Source organism: Protopterus annectens, chromosome 1.part0 (genome assembly GCF_019279795.1).
Source record: "Protopterus annectens isolate FY-2018-M chromosome 1.part0, PAN1.0, whole genome shotgun sequence".
NCBI lineage: Eukaryota > Metazoa > Chordata > Ceratodontiformes > Protopteridae > Protopterus > Protopterus annectens.
Window position 1 is genome coordinate 1,750,212,079 of NC_056725.1, and position 21,232 is coordinate 1,750,233,310.

The 21,232-nt window shown below is 38.6% G+C and overlaps 1 protein-coding gene across 1 annotated transcript in view; it reads left to right on the forward strand.

Moving 5' to 3' along the window:
* LOC122804848 (cytohesin-4-like) overlaps positions 1–21,232 on the forward strand; it is a 290,854-nt gene that overhangs the window by 185,050 nt on the left and 84,572 nt on the right. The window lies entirely within an intron of this gene.

Sequence of the window (21,232 nt, forward strand, 5' to 3'; positions counted from 1 at the left end):
TACTATCTTCTGTTAATTTTGACTAATTGCAAACGTTAGTAAATGTTATCTAATCAGTTATTAATTTTATGTATTTTAATGTTTTGTATTCCTGGAGATTTTCTATATGGCAAAAAAAAAACCTCTTGTCTTATGGAAGCACTGCTTGCTCTAGCCATGTTATAATTCTCATTAGCTACACTTGGAAAATGGACTTATGGGTTTGTTGCATTATCAGCAGATCCAAGACTACTGCAATCTGCCCTGCAGCAATAACATTATAAAACACATCTGCTTTACTGAAGATAAGTACTATGGAAATCATAGTATATTCTCTTATTGCCTTAAGCTAGTGTTTTTACTGACCATTTATTAATGTATTTAAGGCAAAATAAACCCATGGGGTGCATTTTTATCTGAGCAGCTAGAAGGCTATTGAACTTAATTGGTACTCTTTCCGTCTCTAATAGTCAAGATTACCTCATTATTTTTGTTGAAGGTTAACGGTTAGTAAGTATACAAACAGGAAAAATTGCACCCTCACAGTCTGCTTCAAAGTTTATATAACGTTATACTTTCTGTTGCCCACATAGTTTCCCTGTTTGACTAGAACACAGCAGAAATGAATGTCTTATAGTGACAGCTTTTGGTTGTCTGGATTTGCATGTACATAGGATTTACAGACTTGTGACTTTTTCTTCTTCAGCTTTCTCTGTTCAATGTAGCACAAAGATTTAAACTCGGAAAATGACAAAAACCTGCAAACAAAAATGAATTACGAACTAAGAGGTCTAACAGTTTGCCTACACTGTTAAAGCACACCATCTTACTTTACCCAGGCTCATGTTAATTAAAACCCCTTTCTGTTGAAACATATGGAACAAGGCATATGAAATGGGAGACAAATCTAAAAGCACTTTTACATTTTCTCAAGTAGACTTTGGTGATTGGTAGCTTTACTGTTTCTTTAAGAAATAACTGTAAATATATACCCTGACATTTTTTTTTTCCATTTACTCCAGGCTGAAGGTATGAAATTTCAAGCTGACAGCTTAGCTTAAAACAATAATGTTTCCATATTTTGATGAAATCCTCCTTAAAAAACTAAAAGCTAAATAAAGTTGGAAAATCCCTACAGGATGATTTTAGAAAACAGTGCCAATGTTTTAACAGGCACAAATTAATAGCAGATTTATCTAAATCATAAGCAATGTTAAATGGCACCTTGCAAAAGTTCAAAACTTCTTTCACTTCACATACTTCGGATCCTTCAGTAACAATATTTGATATCTGGGACTTTATAAATATCCTCCATGTCCATCTTGATTCTAGTTTCTTTCCAAATTCTTGTGGAAGTCTTTACCAATAAGATTCTCAGACTATCCAATAAATGACATAACTATCTTTCAACACAAACATGCAAATATATCACTAAAACTGTACTAATGCAAAAACCAGAATATATTCTGCCACTTTTTGCCTGTGGTAACTCTCGAAACATTACTTTATTACAAAGGTTATGGGTTTATAAGCCTTGTTGACTTCAGAACTCATAATTGTTCACTCGTTATTTCAACAGGTGGACTTTTTGTCACGAAAAGATTGAAAGTTCTCTTCACAATAGCTATTTATAAATTATTCCTGCCTAATATCTACTCAGACTAGCTCTAAACTTTTCACTTCTAACTATAACTATCCATGTAAATCTCAACAAGCATGTGCTATTACATTCCAGAAGCCTCCTTCCCCTAAAGCAGTACTGGGTTTTCTCTACACTTAATTCCACCATCTCTCAGCCCCCGTTCTCTAGCATCCCATCTCCTCCTTCATTAAAAAAATCCCTACCTTTTCTCTATTTAGTTATGTTCAGTAATCCTTATATTAGCCTCACTATTTAATGTCTCAACTTTTTTCCCAACAGGTTTATTACCAGCCTGCACTGACTCTTACTGTATTTCTGTTTGAATCTTCTATCCTTAAGTGCAATAATGTCCTTCTCTGTGAAACATTCACTGTAGCATTTTATTCTGTATAGCATGTTAACCATTTTTCCACTATTCATCTGATACCTCTGATTATCTTTCTGCATATCCCTATATCTGTACATAACTCCCTTATCAATACAACTGCTAACACATTTTTTTCTGAATGTGGTTAGAATTACTGTTTGTGTTTGCTGTTGGTCCGTCCAGGTTATGGCTGAAAAGAGTCCTTGGGTAAGCCCATTCACATGGCTACAATATAAATAAATATTATTTCAAGACTATTCTCTACTTCTACTTTGGTTAAAAAAAATCCCTGTGCATTCGCTATTTTTAAAATACACTTGTTTAATCTCTGTTTGTGAGTGTGTATATGTTTCTGTTTGTTTGTCTGTGCTGGAGGTGTATGTATGTGAAAAAAAATATTTGCCTTCTCTCTAAGTAAAGGCATTTTTATTTGTGTGTTCTGGGCATTTGTACTGTGTAGCATAGACTAGACACAGATCCTGCTGTGCCTAGTTCTGTTTGTATTCGAATTGAGCACTAATCCCCAGCAAACTTTTTCTGGAGAGGGCCCTCTGCAACCTTGTAGCAGGAGGTGTGTGGCTAGAGACCCATCCATTGAAGCTTGTTGGGCTGGGGCTCTGTTCTGAGCTTCTGATTGGCTATTTTGCCCACCAGTAAGGTTTTCTCATTTATTTTAAAAGCCCTGCGTTTGCCTGGGTTTGCACGATGTTCAGAGCCACACACCATTACTCATTAATGCGCAATAACTCACAGATCTGATTATTGTTTGCCGGGTGTAGGAATAGTAAATTTTCTCTTAGCTGTAGTCTGTTTTCCAGTGGGGACTTTTTCAGTCCACAGACCAAAGCAGCCTCTGAACCACTCTCTATTGATCTAGTAGATTAACCTAGCACAGAAACCCCATCAGGCCATTTCAGGTCAATCTCTGTTACCAACCACACCTCTTACCTAGCAGTATGGAAGGACAATACCTCACCATTTCTCCAGCCCACCTGGTCGAATTAGGTATCCTGAGGCAATGTAGCAATTACCTCATGTACACTGACAACCCACTTCTTTATGGTACTCAAACTCAACATGTGAAAGGTGCATCTACATAAAAAACATAGAATCAACATGCCCTCCCTCACCAGTCAGTATACCTGACCCCGAGGAGATTGTCAGCACTCACATACCACCACCCATACCCACCATGCAGCTGACATATAACCCCGCAAAAGCACAAAGACATCACAAACACAAGCACAACACACATAGATCACATGTAGATAAACACAGTACACATAAAAGCACACATGCCAGTTTCTAACCAGCTAAGCCATTAAAGTTTAACCCAGAACCAAATTTACCAGTCATAGATTACTCTATTGTGAGATCCATTGATGTGCCACTGACCAGGTTGGATAAGAAGAAGGTCACGGTTAGCTACCTGTCTGATGCCAGGATCCAGAACATCACACATGCACTCAAGTCTGTCAGCAGGAAGTACTGTTATGACTCTGTCTGACTTGAGACATACCTCTCTGGACTACATGAAGAGAGACATGACTGAGCTCTCAGATTATGTGTCTCAGGCAGGTATGTCCCTAGCCTTAAGTAGCATACTACACTCACACATGATGATGCTGCAAGACAAGCAAAAGATGATTCACTTCAACAATTGGCTTAATTTCTGGAGTCATTCTAAGGGGATCCATTTCCTGTCTGCCAGGGTTGACATGGTTGATAGACCTCGATGCTTTGCCAGAGACGATCTCCAACAGTCTCCCCTAGGTTTTCGGCTAATGGCAAAGGCTTTTACCTCCCCCTAGTGCCTCTTTTAGGCAATGTCACAAGTACAAAATTTCCAAAGTAAAATTTTCGTCAAAAACCAACATCAGGGTCATGTTGTTAAATGCTAGGAATCTTAACCTAAAACTACACTTATTGGAAGCTGCCCTCATCTTGGAGGAAGATGACATATGTGCAGTCACAGAAACCTGGTTCAAGGTTCAAGGCTGTAGGGAGCATACCAGCTATACCAGGTTACAATGTTTTCAACTTGCTCTGACCATCAGATGAGAGCGGGAGATCCTAAGGAGGAGGAGTATATATTTTTATTAAAGACAAATACTCCTCCAGATTGGAGTATATATTTTTATTAAAGACAAATACTCCTCCAGATTGGAATGTCTAAATGAGTCCCTCGAACTTCTCCATATACAATTCTCTGTAGGTAGAACTCCACTTCAGATTATAGCCATTTATAGGATCCCCTTCATGAACTAGGAAACCAACAATGCCTATCTGGACCTCCTGGAGTCCCTCAATATACCACCAAACACCTTGATTTTGGGAGACTTTAGCTGCCCATCAATAGACTGGTAACTATACCTGTATCAATGTTCTCACCCAGAGATTCCTGAACTTTGTAAACACCAGTGCCCTGGACCAGTTAGCAGACACCATTACTAAGGGTTATAACATCCCTGATCTGGTACTCATGAACATGAGTGATCATTGCACCACCCCAAGTGTACAGTCATCTCTAGTGAGATCTGACTACAGGTCAGTCACACTAGAAATAACAATAGTGTCTGGCCCTCCCCAGCTGGAACTAAACTAAAGAAATTCTCCAAAGCTAACTATAATCTATTCCGAGACAATGTTACTAGTTTCATAGCCCCTACCCCTACTGATGGCAAGGATGCCTATTGCAAGGTTTATTCCATGCCTTGTATAAACACCTCCACAGTTGCAATGACTCAGCTGTACTCAGTAGGATAAAATTAAGTTCCTCACATAAGAACAAGCATGTTTGCTGGACATCCACCATAAACAGGCTACATAACAGGAGAAATAAGCTATTGTCCAAAAGCAATATAAGACAATGCCCAAACTCAATGGACTCCATTATTGGACTAAATAAGCAAACTAGACACCTGGTGAAAAACTCCAAAGTCGACAATGAATTTAAATTGGCCACATGAGCGAGGGTAACCACAAGGCATTCTTTGGCTACGTCTACAACCTCAAGGGTAAATCCCAGATTTGCACTGAACTTGTTGTAAATTACACAACATACAGTGGATATATAAAGTCTACACACCCCTGTTAAAATGCCAGGTTTTTGTAAGATAAAAAAATGACATCTCAATAAATCATTTAAAACTTTTCCCACCATTAATGTGACGTATAACCTGCACAATTCAATTGAAAAACAAACACATCTGTTAGGGGAAAAATATAAAAAATAAAAAATGTACAATAAGCTGGTTGCATAAGTGTGCACACCCTTAAACTAATACTTTGTTGAAGCACCTTTTGATTTAATTACAGCATTCAGTCTTCTTGCATAGGAGTCTATCAGCATGGCACATCTTGACTTGTCAATATTTGCCCACTCTTCCTTGCAAAAGCGCTCCAAATCTGTCAGATTGTGAGGGCATTTCTTGTTCACAGCCCTCTTCAGCTCACCCCACAGATTTTCTATTGGATTTAGGTCTGGGCTCTGACTGGGCCATTCCAAAACTTTAATTTTCTTCTGGTGAAGCCATTCTTTTGTTGATTTATATGTATGCTTGGGGTCACTGTCATGTTGAAAGGTGAAATTCTTCTTCATCTTCAGCTTTCTAGCAGACGCCTGAAGGTTTTGGGTCAAAAGTGACTGGTATTTGGAACTGTTCATAATTCCCCCATCTTGACAAAAGCCCTAGTTCCCACTGAAGAAAAGGCACCCCCAAAGCATGTACTGCCACCACCATGCTTCACCGTGAGGAATGGTGTTCTTTTGGTGATGCAAAGTGATGTTTTTGCACCAAACGTACCTTTTGGAATTGTGGCCAAAAAGTTCAACCTTGGTCTCATCAGACCATAACACATTTTCACAGATGCTTTTGGGAGACTTGATGTAGTGTTTGGAAATTTTAGCCGGGTCTGGATGTTTTTCTGTCTAAGAAACGGCTTCCATCTTGCAACCCTACCCCATAGTCCAGACATATAGAGAATACGGGAGATTGTCACATGTAGTACACAACTAGTACTTGCTAGAAATTCCTGTAGCTCCTTCAGTGTTGCTGTAGGTCTCTTGGCAGCCTCCCTGACCAGTTTTGTCTTGTCTTTTCATCAATTTTGGAAGGACGTCCAGTTCTTTACAACATCACTGTTGTCCCATATTTTTCCACTTTTTGAAGTCTGTCTTCACAGTGTTCCATGGTATATCCAATGCTGTTGAAATTGTTTTGTACCCTTCTCCTGACTGATACCTTTCAACAATGGGATCCCTTTGATGCTTTGTAAGCTCTATGTGAACCATGGCTTTTGCTGAAGCAGGCAACTTAGTAAATGTCAGGAAAACCTTACTAGGACAGCTGAACTTTATCTGAGGTTAATCACAGTCTCTTTAATTGATGACAGGTGTGTACCCAAGAAGACTGAATGCTGTAATTAAATCAAAAGGTGCTTCTACAAAGTATTAGTTTAAGGGTGTGCACACTTATGCAACTAGCATATTGTATGTTTTTATTTTTTATATTTTTCCCCTAACAGATTTATTTTTCAATTGATTTGTACCAGTAATATTTCACATTAAAGGTGGGAAAGTTTATAAATGATTTATTGTGGTCTCATTTTTTATATCACAAAAACCTGGCATTTTAAAAGGGGTGTGTACACATTTTATATCCACTGTATATTGAACCTGATGATATTGCTAACTTGCTGACAGAAAGGTTCAGTGAGAACTTCTCCCCATTGTCACTGCCCAATATACCACAAAACAGTGCTCCCACAAGTCGTCCCCCAGAAATCTCTAAGGAAAAGAAACACGGCCTCTATGAGGCCAGACAGCATTCCTGACTGCATCCTAAACTGCCTAAAACTGGAGCTAGTGGCACCTCTGAGTACCCTCTTTCACTACAGTCTAACCACTGGGTATGTTCCTGCAGATTAGAAAACTGCCACTGTCATCCCTCTCCACAAAGGGGGCTCCTCTGCAGACCCTGGAAATTACAGAGCAAGGGCATGGAGAGAATCATCATGGACCTCATCAACAAGGATATGGGCAACCTCCAAACACTACACCCATCCCAGTTTGGCTTTGTCAAAGGGAAATCATGCCTACTAAACTTGGTGGACTTCTTTGAGACAGTCACCAAAGCCCTGGATGAAGGCAAAACTGTGCATACTGCCTATTTAGACCACGCGAAGGCCTTCAACACCATTCCTCACTCAGCCATCATTGACAAACTCACCCAGCTGAACGGAAGCCAGTATATAGTCCGGTGGGTTGCTAACTGGCTCACCAATAGAGCACACACAGTTAAAATAGGGTTTCTTCATCCACCACCAGACCAATAGCTAGTGGAGTACCACAGGGCTTGGTGCTGGGGCCCCTATTTTTTAGAATTTACTTTTCAGAAGTACAGGCCAAAACAAAAGGCATGTGGCTAACAATGTTTGTAGATGACTGCAAGCTGGGCACAATCATTGAAGCCCTAGTGACATTGTTACCCTTCAGGAAGGTCTTACTCAAACCGATGATTGGTGCCAAAGTCACGGCCTCAAGCTAAATGCCAAAAAGTACATCATTATCCCCTTCATCAAGGGATCCCTGCAAAGTACCACATTAACAACAACATCTTAAGTACCCAGTCCATGGTAAGAGACCTGGACACACATGTTGACAGCAACCTATCCTTCGACCATCATGTTTCCACAGTGGTAAGGAAAGCCTTTTACATTGCCCATCTCATTAATAAGGGCATTGCCTCCAGAAAAAAAGAGATTATATCCCCTCTGTAGTTCTCCCTTTTTAGACCAATTATAGAATACTATGCGCCCTTTGATATGTACCTTGCCAGGCACCTCCAACAATTGGAGAGACATCAGAGGTACCTTAAAAAGTAAATTCAAGGTGTCCATGTCCAACAAATGTCCCATGCTGACAGACTAAAATCCCTGTCGCTATACTCTGTGTCCTACAGCCTATGCAGTGGTGACCTCTGCCTAGCCTATAAGACAACAGTAGACCCTGTCCTGATGGAAATCCTACACGTTAGCAAAATAAATGGTACTCGCTGAACTCACTCTAGTGACCTCAACATGAGAAGCAACATTAACAGGACCTGCTGGAGAGACAGGATCATCTCCCAAAGGCTCCCCTACTCTGGAATAAGCTTCCAGTCTTAATAAAACAGAGTCCTTCATTAAACCTCTTCAAGAATAATCTGGATAATTGGATGGAGAAATCACAAATTCCCCCTAGGGTTTTACCTGCACCCCTTCTGGACAGGGGCAGCAAGTGTTGAGTCAGGTCTACTAATAACACCATTAAAAGAGGGAAAAGGCTTGGTTAGGCTTGTAAGGGCCTCAGGGCCATTAGCCTAGTAACCTCCCATGATCCTATGCTCCTATGTGAGGAGCACAGCCTCTCCACATGGCAGTGTAGGAAGCTTTTATGCCTTCACTCTGAAATACCCCATTTGTTAGAAAAGCCAGTGGAAAGTATTAAACATTGCAGTCAGTTAAACTGGATAAGTGAAATCAATCATTTATTTTATTTTAATTTGTTTATATTATCGACCCCTTCTTTCCATTTTTTTACATGGGGTTGGGGTTTCCTGTTAACTGTTGCCCCTCTTTCTATTCAGTACCACTCTTCTACACTCTTTAACATTCATGCCTGAAGTAACAACCACTTCAAGTAGTTTATTTAGTTAAGTAGTAGATGGACAAGTGTTTTTGTTCTAGAGCAAGAACATTTGTCCATCTCCCTACTTAACTGAACAAACTGCTTATAACTTCAACAAGGCATCTTCATTCTGCCCATAGGAAGGGCTTCTGAGAGAGAATCTCCTCCAAGATTTGCTAGATAAAGCGATTTTATCTGGACTAATCCTTAGTACTGTTTCTTGTTAGCCTGTCTCCCTCTGGTTCACTTGTGGGATACCAGACCTGGCTCGAGCTTTTTGGATTACCTCTGTTTCATGTGTCAGATGTTGCTGCACATTTGACATTTATTACCTAATATATGCAAAATCACATGATGGATCTTGTGCTTAATGTACATGAATTCAGTTCCATAGGTTCATAAGTTCATACTAAGCTGTTGATCACAGGGGCCTTTTAAGCCTAGCCGTGCAACCCATATCTCCAAAAAGTTCTATTATCCTTGGTTGTGTAAGCAGGGACTTGGGAGATGAGCCATTCATAGACAGCCAGTGTCCATTAGAGACACAGTTGCCAAATCAGGGGTGAATTTCTTGTTCCCCATCTCTGCTCATTTGTCCAATATACACTTGCAGAAGGAGGGAAGATACAATCACCACTCTGCCTTATATTCTTGGCTGCTTTTACCACTGAGACAAGCTTTTTTTTTTTTTTTTTGCTAATCATTTTCATATGGTGATTTAAGAGGAATAGGAACCTTTGGCATGGTAGTAGGGAGGGAGTATATGCTGCTTTGTTTAGAGTGTGCCCACTAGTATGTGTTTAGTCCCTCTTGCTGCCCATTTTGCAGAACATTTACTAGGTTTCTAATCCTGGAATGTTATGGGGCACCATGATAAAGCCAAGAATATAAATGCTGTAACATATACAGTGTTGTTTCATTGGAATGGTGTGGACATATAGTATATCCCTGGAACAGTCCCAGTGTCACAGATACACTTCAGTCAAGCAGACATCATATCACAATACTAAAAGCAGAGAAGCTTCGGTCTGTCTTAATTCCTCTTTGTCTTATAACTGATACAGTCTGTGGATCTGGTCTTTTCCCATGACCCGGGGTAGGTGAGAAAACTTACTGAAAAGCATCCAAACCCAGTACTATTCTTTGTAAAGAAGTCCTCAATACATATAATCAATAAATGTATAATCTCTTATTAACAAAGTTATCGGAGGGGAGAATTGGAATTGTCTGATCATAAGAACAAGCCGATAAAAATATAAGTCTGACACTGCAAGGCAGTTTGACCCTGCAGGTATATGATTTCATTCAGAGATCTGAAGAAATTAACCCTTGAGATGATCTCTTCTGCTGTTATTCACAGCTGCAGTTATCCCCTCCAGTTTACAGAATATTTTATCAGTGAAACCCATGATGCAATATGCCCATCTCAGTAGTTCCTCCAGGATTTTTAACAAGCTGTGTTTCTCTCACTTTTACTGTAAACATCTATACTGTACCATTTTTACTGTAAACTTCTATACTGTACCATTTTTACTGTAAACTTCTTTAAGTGTAGCAATGTATATAGGATGCTACAGTCTCAACTGCCGCAGGGTCCTGTGAAATGACTCTACACTGTTTCATGACATTTTCCTCACCAGACTGAATCTAAACAAACAGATAAAGTGGCTTTGAAAACTGTTTGGAGACTGACTACAACTTCCAATTGGGATTATTACATACAAATGCTAATTGGGAATATGCCGCCATTTCCTCGCCAAGTAAAGTAAAGTAAGAATTGTGTTTTATTGCACATAAATATCATATCCTAACTCAAAATGTATTTTGAAAACAGGCAACTGTAGCAGGTGCCAAAAACCCAGAGTCTCCAGGGTCTAAGAATAAAAAAGTCATTGGTACATACCTGTAACTGAAGCAGGAGTATACAACATTACATGATACACTGGAGTAACTGTAGCATGTTAATGCATTACATTAGATGACATACTAGAGTAACTGTAGCCTGTTACTGCATTACATTAAATGACACACTGGAGTAACTGTAGCCTGTTACTGCATTACATTACATGATACACTGGAGTAACTGTAGCCTGTTACTGCATTACATTACATGACACACTGGAGTAACTGTAGTCTGTTACTGCATTAAATTACATGATACACTGGAGTAAATTTACCCTATTACTGCATTACATTAGATGACACACAGGAGCAAATGTAGCCTGTTACTGCATTACATTAGATGACACACTGGAGTAACTGTAGCCTGTTACTGCATTACGTTAGGTGACACACTGGAGTAAATATAATGTGTGACTGCATTACATTACATGACACATTGGTGTAGCTGTAGCCTGTTACTACATTACATTAGATAATATACTGGAGTAACTGTAGCCTATTACTGAATTACATTAGATGACACAATGGAGTAACTGTAGCCTGTTACTGCATTACATTACATTACATGACACACTGGTGAACTGTAGCCTGTTACTGCATTACATTGCATGATATACTGGAGTAAATGTATCCTGTTACTGCATTACTTTAGATGACACACTGGAGTAACTGCAGCCTGTTACTGCATTACATTATATGATACACTGGAGTAAATGTACCGTTACTGCATTACTTTAGATGACACACACAAGTAACTGTAGCCTGTTACTGTATTACATTAGAAGACACAATGGAGTAACTGTAGCATGTTACTGCATAACATTAGCTGGCACACTGGAGTAACCATAGTGTGTTACAGCATTACATTGCATGACACACTGGAGTAATGGTAGCCTGTTACTGCATTACATTAGATGACACAATGGAGTAACTGTAGCCTGTTACTGCATTACCTTAGATGACACACTGGAGTAACTGTAGCCTATTACTGCTTTACATTAGATGACACATTGGAGTAACTGTAGCCTGCTACTGCCCTATTTATGCTCCTCTTCATTCTTGCTCCAAACAATTTGGTAGCCAACAGTTTGTGAATATTCATGTGCCATTATTACCACAGCTGGGTAAGAACCAGTTAAGGAGTCCATCTTTGAAATTAACATTTCTTTAACTCCCTCAAGTTGGACAGAACTTCGACAGTTAATGTGCTGCCCATATATCTTAATGATCTGTTTTTAGAGAACTGTACCTCATGCTCTTTTGACTTATATAGCCATTGTTGAAAGGTATCTTCATTGACAGGTCTGTGTTACGTGGCATTTCTCTGTATAAGGGATACTCACTGGAACCAGTCTGTATTTTAAATGTAATGCCACCATTGTTACAAAAAGAGGACAAGGCAAAACTGCAAACAGCCTCTTCGTGTGTTCTCACTATAGTTTGCATACAGGGTAGGTGGATATACTGCTTTTCAAAATATTGTATAGCTAACATACTAAATCATTACAGTTTACAGTGCATTAGACTAATTCAAAGCTTTTATTTAAACTGGTCTGAGTCAAAAATATAAAACAGTCATTTGTACTGAAAGATTAGTAAATTATATGTTGAGAAGAAACAACAGAATTGTTTAGTGAGTATCAGTTTAGAAGACCCTCAGATATGTTTTTTTTTTAAAAATAATAGTGTAGAAGTGCAAATGTTTTGGGGGTATTTACCTTTTCTCTTTGTCATCCATATTGTTGAATGTTGCGATTTCTTCCGTTTTTTGATGGCTGTCATAACTTTACTTTGGTGACACCATCTGACACAGTTTTTTTCATTTCTGAAAAAGTTATAGAGACTGCCAGTTAGTGACTGAGACCTTTAAAGAGTTTCCTTTCCTCTAACTCATATGTGACAGAAAATCAAAGTGGCATGTTTTTTGTCTAACTGTACTGTTTTCAGAGCATTGCATTTATCATTTAGGTCTGCACTAAAGTCACAGACAATTTAGCATCAGTAGTAGTACTAGTTGCAGTAGTAGTATTATTTGTATCCCGTGATGTCTAACAACTTGAACCTGTCATGTAAGATGAAAGAGATTAATCTTTTCACTACATTATTCATAATCAGTATGACATTGTCTCTTTACATATAGCGCTATAAATTCCAAGTTAAATAAAACAACAGTACCTTTAAATTTACATAATTATGGTGGGATAGATGATCTTTGAACCTTTGTCAGTAGGAATGAAGATAAAAACTTCCATTTCCAAGTATTTTCTGGTTCCTGACACTAATGCTTCGACCACAATACCAGAAATGCCTAAGTAAACATGACTTTGTAAAAGATAAGCAAACTAGCTGTAGTCACCTACTAGGGTATATATTTAACACCTCTGCAGGTAGTCACCTACTGGGGTATATATTTAACACCTCTGCAGGTAGTCACCTACTAGGGTATATATTTAACACCTCTGCAGGTAGTCACCTACTAGGGTATATATATTTAACTCCTCTGCAGGTAGTCACCTACTAGGGTATATATTTAATGCCTCTGCAGGTAGTCACCTACTAGGGTATATATTTAACGCCTCTGCAGGTAGTCACCTACTAGGGCATATATTTAATGCCTCTGCAGGTAGTCACCTACTAGGGTATATTTTTAACGCCTCTGCAGGTAGTTACCTTCTAGGGTATATATTTAATGCCTCTGTAGGTGGCCTGCAGGCAGAAAGAAGTGGTTCGCAGTATGTGAAGAAGCATGAGTAATGTGGTAACAATCACAAAGTACAAAACACTTACATATTCTTCCACATGCACTTTAAAAATACACCACTGAAATGAGACATAGATACAGACATACATATGTGTATATGTATGGGTGTGTTTGTACCAATATATATGGATGCTATTTAAGTGAATATGAACACATCTGATTGGAAGTTGTCACCTGTCTGTCACTATATCAAATGAAATTTCCATTAAATGCTTGCTGGCATTTTTATGTGATGTTGGTCAATTTTGCTCTGTGTGAGATTGTGTTACAGGGTGGATTTGAGGAAATATAATTTACCTGCTATATTCTGACATCAGAGTTGGTATATATAATTATCAGGGTGTTTGGGGGGCTGTGCCCCCTTCAGAAAACACTTTTTATGTAGATTTTGGTGGTTTGGTGCATTTGTGTGCGTGTGTCTCTGCGTGTCTGTGTGAATGATGAGTGTAAATATCGATATGTGATTGTATGAGCTTTAGATGAGTCTCATTTGATGAAGTGAGTGTTGTTTGTGTGCTTAGGTATAGTATCTTACACTTATATAGAAGTGTGTGTGTGTGTGTGTGTGTGTGTGTGTGTGTGTGTGTGTGTGTGTGTGTGTGTGTGTGTGTATGTATTCATGTGTGTGTGTGTGTGTGTGTGTGTGTATGTATTCATGTGTGTGTGTGTGTGTGTGTGTGTGTGTGTGTGTGTGTGTGTGTGCATGTGTATTCATGTGTGTGTGTGTGTGTGTGTGTGTGTGTGTGTGTATGTATTCATGTGTGTGTGTGTGTGTGTGTGTGTGTGTGTGTGTGTGTGTGTGTGTGTGTCTGTGTGTGTGTATGTGTGTGTATCTATCAATCTATGTATATCACACATTCCAGCAAGGCTGTGGTGACTGAAGGATTTGACCCAACATTCAAAGTTCCCCACATCAGAGAGATCTTACTGTTTCAATTGCCTAATACAAACAGGCCCGAATAACTTATTCTAACCAAGAAGTAGAACAATGTTGAAATGTTGCATCCCTTAATCTTGGTCGTTAGCTCTGGGAACATATTAGGAAATTATATAGCATGCTGAAGGACAGAGGTAGGGTAAATAGTAACTCATATGAAATAGGCCTAGGACAAAGCAATATGACAGTGAATGTACGTGAGTGATGCTCATGCTCAAAGTCAGCTGTAATGGTGGGGTTCCAACAGAGGGTACCAGAACTTGTAAGCCAGTAGGCTTCAGTATCAGTATCCCAAGACTCCTGCAACTTTAATTACCAGCTGCATAATGTGCTGATGTAACCTTAACTTTCTAAGAAGAATGCATTAATATCTTGTGCAGTCATTCTGGTTAATGGAAAGGGAGAGTTTAAAAGGACTGTCTCATTGCTACTAGTATACATAGAAGGCACCTGTTCCTGAAGAGCATACAACTATGGAAAGAAACTTTAGCCTCTGTATGCAGATTGGTTGGTGCAGATCTAAGTTTGACAGTAAGTACATAACAAAACTGCAGTGGAACTTTAACAACATTAAAGTAATTCAGCTAATGTTGTTTCTAATGAAGCAGTGCTTGAGGCATTTAAATTAGCGTATGCAGCTATTCAGTCCATCATTGTTTGGCACTTTGCCATACCTCACCATTTAAAACAATTGTTAGCTGGAACATTTAGTGTCCAACCCCACCACAAAAAAAAAAAAAAAGAAAACAAAAACAAAAATAGTAGTTGACACTGTATAATTATAAAACAGTAATGTGTTATAACAGTAATAAATGTATCTCAACAAATATGCAGGAAAGAAGAAGTAACAGAAATTGTTTATATATATTGTTTGTGTGACATGATAAAAGAATAAGCATTTGTCAGTGTGCTGAATGGTGGCTTGCACCAATGATGGACTGCAACATTATGGTAGGAAGGGAGAAAGAACATTGTTGGACAGCATGTATCATACAAGCCACAATGTAAAGAAAGGAATTCATTCTGTAGGGGGGATTTACTGAAGGTAGGATAACTTATACTGCTGCACTGATGCATGAAATATAAACTACATCATCTGCAATGCTAAAAATGATAAACCATTGTGAAGCATGCTGTTGGTTTTCTTTGCTAACTATTGTGATATTATCTGGTATTAACATTAAATTACACAAAGTATATTGGGTTCCCATCATGATTTTTTCCGTTGCCTTCAGTGCAAGTTGAATAAAAAAAAGTATGTTTCTGATTTCTCTAGATGCCATAAGACTAATGTAGGAATGCCTGGATCGAACCTGTCTCAAAACCCTTTCTCAATGAAAAAATGGTTGTGGCTTTTTATGGACTCCCTTCATTATGAATATAGCTGAATAATTTATAGTTTCTGTTTTTTTTTCTTTATCACTTGACTGTGCTAGTTAATATAGGTATGGCAGACAGGGAAGGCATGGCAGGGATAGGCATAGAAGCTTGAAAATGTATTTGCTTTAATTTATTTATTTTTATTGTATTTTTAATATTCATAAAAATAAAGTAGTAACATGCTCAAGGTAACAGCAAAGCAAGCAGTTAGAGGAAGAAAAGCTTAACGTGTGTGTGTGTGTGTGTGTGTGTGTGTGTGTGTGTGTAATGACACTCAACAATATTAAGGAAATCAATATATATCTTTTATATTTTTATATATATATATATATATATATATATATATATATATATATATATATATATATATATATATATATATATATATATATATATATATATATATATATATATAGATGGAATTTACACTTCTTCGAACTTCAAAAACCCGACTCCACATTAGTGAAACTGCACTTCCATGAAAACGTACTATTCCGAATCATGCTTTGTCAAAGAATGATCACTATTGTTGGTACCATGTAGGAGAAGAGATATGGTGCTTTTTCTATTTTGTTCACTGTAGTAACTGCAGTGGAACGTATATATCAACTGGAGCTTCTTGATATGGATCGCGGTACAGTAAGGATAAGGAAATCTACCCTTTTCCCCACTGTAGTGCGATTTTGGAGTTGGTATATATAATTTGAAAGGGGTGTGGAGGGCACAGCCCCCCACATGGGAGGGGTGCAGAGAGGCTTTCCCTTCCGCAAAAATGTGTATGTAATGTAAGTTGTACTGGTTATAATTTTGGAGAAGTGTAGTTCAGAATAGTGCGTTTTTGTGGAAGTGTAGTTTCACTAACGTGGAGTCGGGTTTCTGAAGTTTGAAAACATGTAAATTCGGTGACGAGAAGTAGACCCATATATATATATATATATATATATATATATATATATATATATATATATATATATATATATATATATATACACACACACATACACACACATACACACACACATACACACACACACACACACATATATCTGTCAACAGTGACAATCATATAGATTCCAAGGTTCACACTGTCAGGTGGCTAGCCCTGACATGGTTGTTCTTCCATGCCACACACACACACTCACATACACACTTACACCTATGGACAATTTGGAGTGTCCGATCCACCTACTAATATATAATATAATATAATATGTATGTATATATATATATATATATATATACACACACACACACACACACACACACACACACACACACACACACACACACACACACACACACACACATATCTAGCAACAGTGACAATCATCTAGAACCAAGGTTCACACTGTCGGGTGGCTAGCCCTGACATGGTTGGTCTTCCATGCCACACACACACTCACATGCACACTTACACCTATGGACAATTTGGAGTGTCCAGTCCACCTACTAATATATAATATATATATATATATATATATATATATATATATATATATATATATATATATATATATATATATATATCTACCAAGGATTCTGCAGGGAGTTAAATCTCACTTTTCCTCTGCAGTCTGCCAATGGGCTTTGATAGCAGAGTTGGGTTTTGCTTAAAAAGTTGCTGATAAGCTATGATTCGATGATCAACTCTTTGTCAAATACCATAGGATATATAGATATAGATAAAGATATAAAATGTCTGACACCTTGTTGAACATAGGTATACTGAAACCATAATACCGAATAACACATTTTTAAATATCAAAATGTTGAAAGGTGAAAATGTTGAATTCCCTGTAAGCATAACTTAAAGCATGCACTAACATGGGGTCTGCAGAAGGGCAAGTCCACTCGTTGCATTCATGCTGCACACATTTATTACACACCCAGTTCCTGCAATGTTTTAAATTGATTACATTGTTTTTTATGAATGAATTGTCTAGCAGGTGGATTCTCTACTATAGTTTTAATATACTTTTTAATCTTTTTTTGAAAATTTCTCTAATTTTTGTTATGTTTAGTAATATAGTGAGACATAAATTACTATGTGTTGGATTTTTAATTTATTAATGTGCTTTTACTTCTTTAATATAATTTAGTGTACTTTTTTAGTTTTAGGCTTGATTTACTGATAATATGTATTTGTTCATTGGCTTCTTGTAGTTGTATGTTTGCTTTATATTTTATTTGTTACTTTCTACTTTATATTTTTGACTATGGCTAGAAGTTGCTTCCCTGTGTTTTATTCTGGTTTTGTGATGTTGTTTGTGGGGGTTTGTCCACACTTTAAAGAATGCAGTGGGTAATTTTTTCCCTTAATGAATAGGGCTGATTTTGATTGACTTCTATGCATAGGGTGGTGATAAATACCTGCTAGAATGTGCAGACTTTTCTTCCAGATAAATATACAGTGTTTTAATGCTTATTTAATGGTTCACATATGTATGTGCTTGGGAGCTATAACCTTGTTTCAGTGAAAAAAAATGTATTTTTTTTATTTTTGAAAGTGACATTTCCTTAAAGAAATTAGCATTTGAAAACAAATTTCTTCCCAAGTATTTTTTTTTAGGGGGAAGATTGGCTTCACCCCCCTTCACCCCCACACCACTGCTACTTACATGTATTGAGATACTGCTGTTATCTTGCTCAAAGGTGAAATCACTCAGATGCTGCAGTCTTGACCATTAAAGCATTAACACTTACTGGCAGTCAATTAATTAGATGCAACATTCCTAACTGCTAACAGGCTAGATTGCAGTTATCCAGATCTGTAAGTCAGAAACAAAATTAAATGCAGTAAAGTATTTTCAGCTGAACAAGAAATGCATCTTTTTTGCATGTGTTGTTCAGCTAGAATACATTTTTAAACATTTAATGTGTTTACTCTTGGCACTGAACACTGTGAATTCAATACCATGATGTAGTTATAGTGAAGCAAGATAGATATGTATGGTTTGGTTTTTCAACTATTGTTACAAACATGATTAATACCACAAGCACCATCAGTGATAATGAATTAAATGCAATACACACAAATTGCACATTAATCCATGCTAGGGTTACCTCCATGGTGGTGTAAACATTGACACTAGGTGATTTGGTCACATGATCACTGTTGATGTAACGCCTCAGGCCATGTAAAAAAAAAAAAGATTAAAAGTGGATGATGATGATAATGGTTGCATATTAGGCTGTTGATCACTGATGTATCACATTTAAGTCGGGCACCTATGATATCCTTGTACATGGAGTGGGGAACAAAAATCTAATTATCTACAAACCTGTTAGCTTAGTACTAGTAGCAGGGGAAATTCATCTATTTCTGGAGGACAGCAGCAAACATGAGTTGATTGCCTGAACGACCTGTTAAAGACAGCTGATCTACTCTTTTAAGTGGGTTAGAAGAGAACTTGAAGGGGAATATCAGTAGTCGCATCTTACCAGAACTTCAGTAAGGTCTTTGTCTCAGTCCTGCACAGCAGGTTGCTAGAAAAACACGAGGCATTTGTTCATAGGTTCATAGGTTCATAGGTTCATAGGTTTATACTAGGCTATCTGCCCTAAGGCATTTATAAGCCTAGCCCAAATGTTTGTGGCTTACACCACCCCTTATATGAAAAAATATTGTGCCCATTAGTTTGTTGTGCCTCTGTCCAGCAGTGACACAGAGATGATTCCCGGGGTAAACCTACGATCTCCCATCCACAGGTCTAGATTTCTCTTGAACAGAGTCAGCGAGGTGCTCTACCTCGCATGGACCGGGATTTTATTCCACAGCATAGGGAGTCTCTGAGTGATAAATCTATCCCTCCAGCACGTCCTATTTATATCCGTGCTAAGGTTTAAGTCACTTGCTCTAGTGGTTTTGGTGGATTTGGATTTTTTGAGGTGGAGCATGTCCATTAATTCCGGGTTGGACATGGCCTTGTATGTCAGGCACATGTCACCTATGAGCAGACGGTATGCGACTGAATAGAGCTGGAGTTTCTTCAATCTGGCAGCATATGACAGATTTTGGAGTCCCTTTATCCTTTTGGTGAGGAACTTTTGGGGTCTCTCCAATTGCTGCAGATGTCGGGTGAGATACATCCCAAATGGGGCATTGTACTCGATCATTGGTCTGATAAGTGAAGAGTACAGGGAACAATGACCTCACTAGATCTGGATGTGAATCCCTTCATGATCAGATGGGCAATGTAGAAGGTCTTTCTAACCACTTTAGCAATGTGAGTGTCAAAAGAAAGGCCACTGTCAACCTGGGTCCCCAGGTCCCTGATAACCTCTTCTGTGCTTAGTGGATTGCCACCTATATGGTAGCTTGGGGTTAGCTTGTTTTTCCCGAAGGGTATGACTATACATTTTTTGGCGTTTAACTTCAGGCCATGGCTCTGGCACCAGCTATCTGTTTCCGTGAGTCCCTTCTGAAGGATATCCGTGTCCGATGCACTTTCCACTATGGCCCAGTTTGCAGTCGTCTGCAAACTTTGTCAGCCAAAGTCCTCCCATGTTGGCCTGTACTTCTGAGAAGTAGATGCCAAACAATAGGGGGACAAGGACCGACTGTGGGACACCACTTGTGACCGGCTTGGAGTCTGACATAGCGCCAGCAACTCTAACCATGTGGGTTCTGTCCTTAAGCCAGTTTGCAACCCATCTTGTGACATATAGGTTTACATTTAAGCTGGTAAGTTTTTCTACAATACCCGAGTGGGGTATTGTGTCGAAAGCCTTTGCAAGGTCAAGGTAGGCTGTATGGACTGCCTTTCCTCATCAATGGCCTTGGTGACTGTTTCGAAGAAGTCGACCAAGATCAAAAGGCATGATCTTCCCTTGACAAAGCCAAACTGGGTCGGGTCCAATGTCTGCAAGTCCCCTATATCTTTGTTTATGAGCTCCATTATGATCCTCTCCATAGCTTTGCAGACTAGCCTTGTTAAGCTTATGGGGCAGTAATTACCAGGGTCCGTGAGGCGCCTTTGTGGAGTGGGACCACAGTTGCTGTACGCCACTCCTTGGGCACGTATCCTGTGGTAAGGCTGAGATTAAACAGCTGCCTTATGTGCGGTTTTAATTCCTCATTTAGCTCAGGTAGCACACAGCCGGGACACCATCCGTCCCATTGATGCTGTGTTTTTAGCTTTAGAGAGAGCAGCTTTCACCATTTGAGATGTCCAGGAGGCTACACTCGGCTGGGATAGTTATCTCTCCTTTAGGGGAGAGTTTGCACTGAACCTGTCTGCCAGTATGTTGGCAATGTCTGTGGGTTCAGTGATTTTTGTATCATTTTGGACTAATTCTGAGCATATCTGGGAGTTTCCACCCAGGTTCCTAACATAGCTGAAAAAGGCCTTATGATTGTCCTTTGAATCCATGGCAATTTTTCTCTCAAAATTGGCCTTAGTTGATTTTATGAGTGCTCATATTTTTTACTAATAATGATCAGGGTGACTTCCCTTTTATGGATTTTGTTCTATCATGTAATAGCTTTCTCCTCTTATTGTAAAGTTTGTTAATGGCTGGGGTCCAACAGACTGGACGTTTGCCCTTTGTGGAAAGAGTCTTGGTTTTATTTGGGATTGCCTGATCCATGCAGT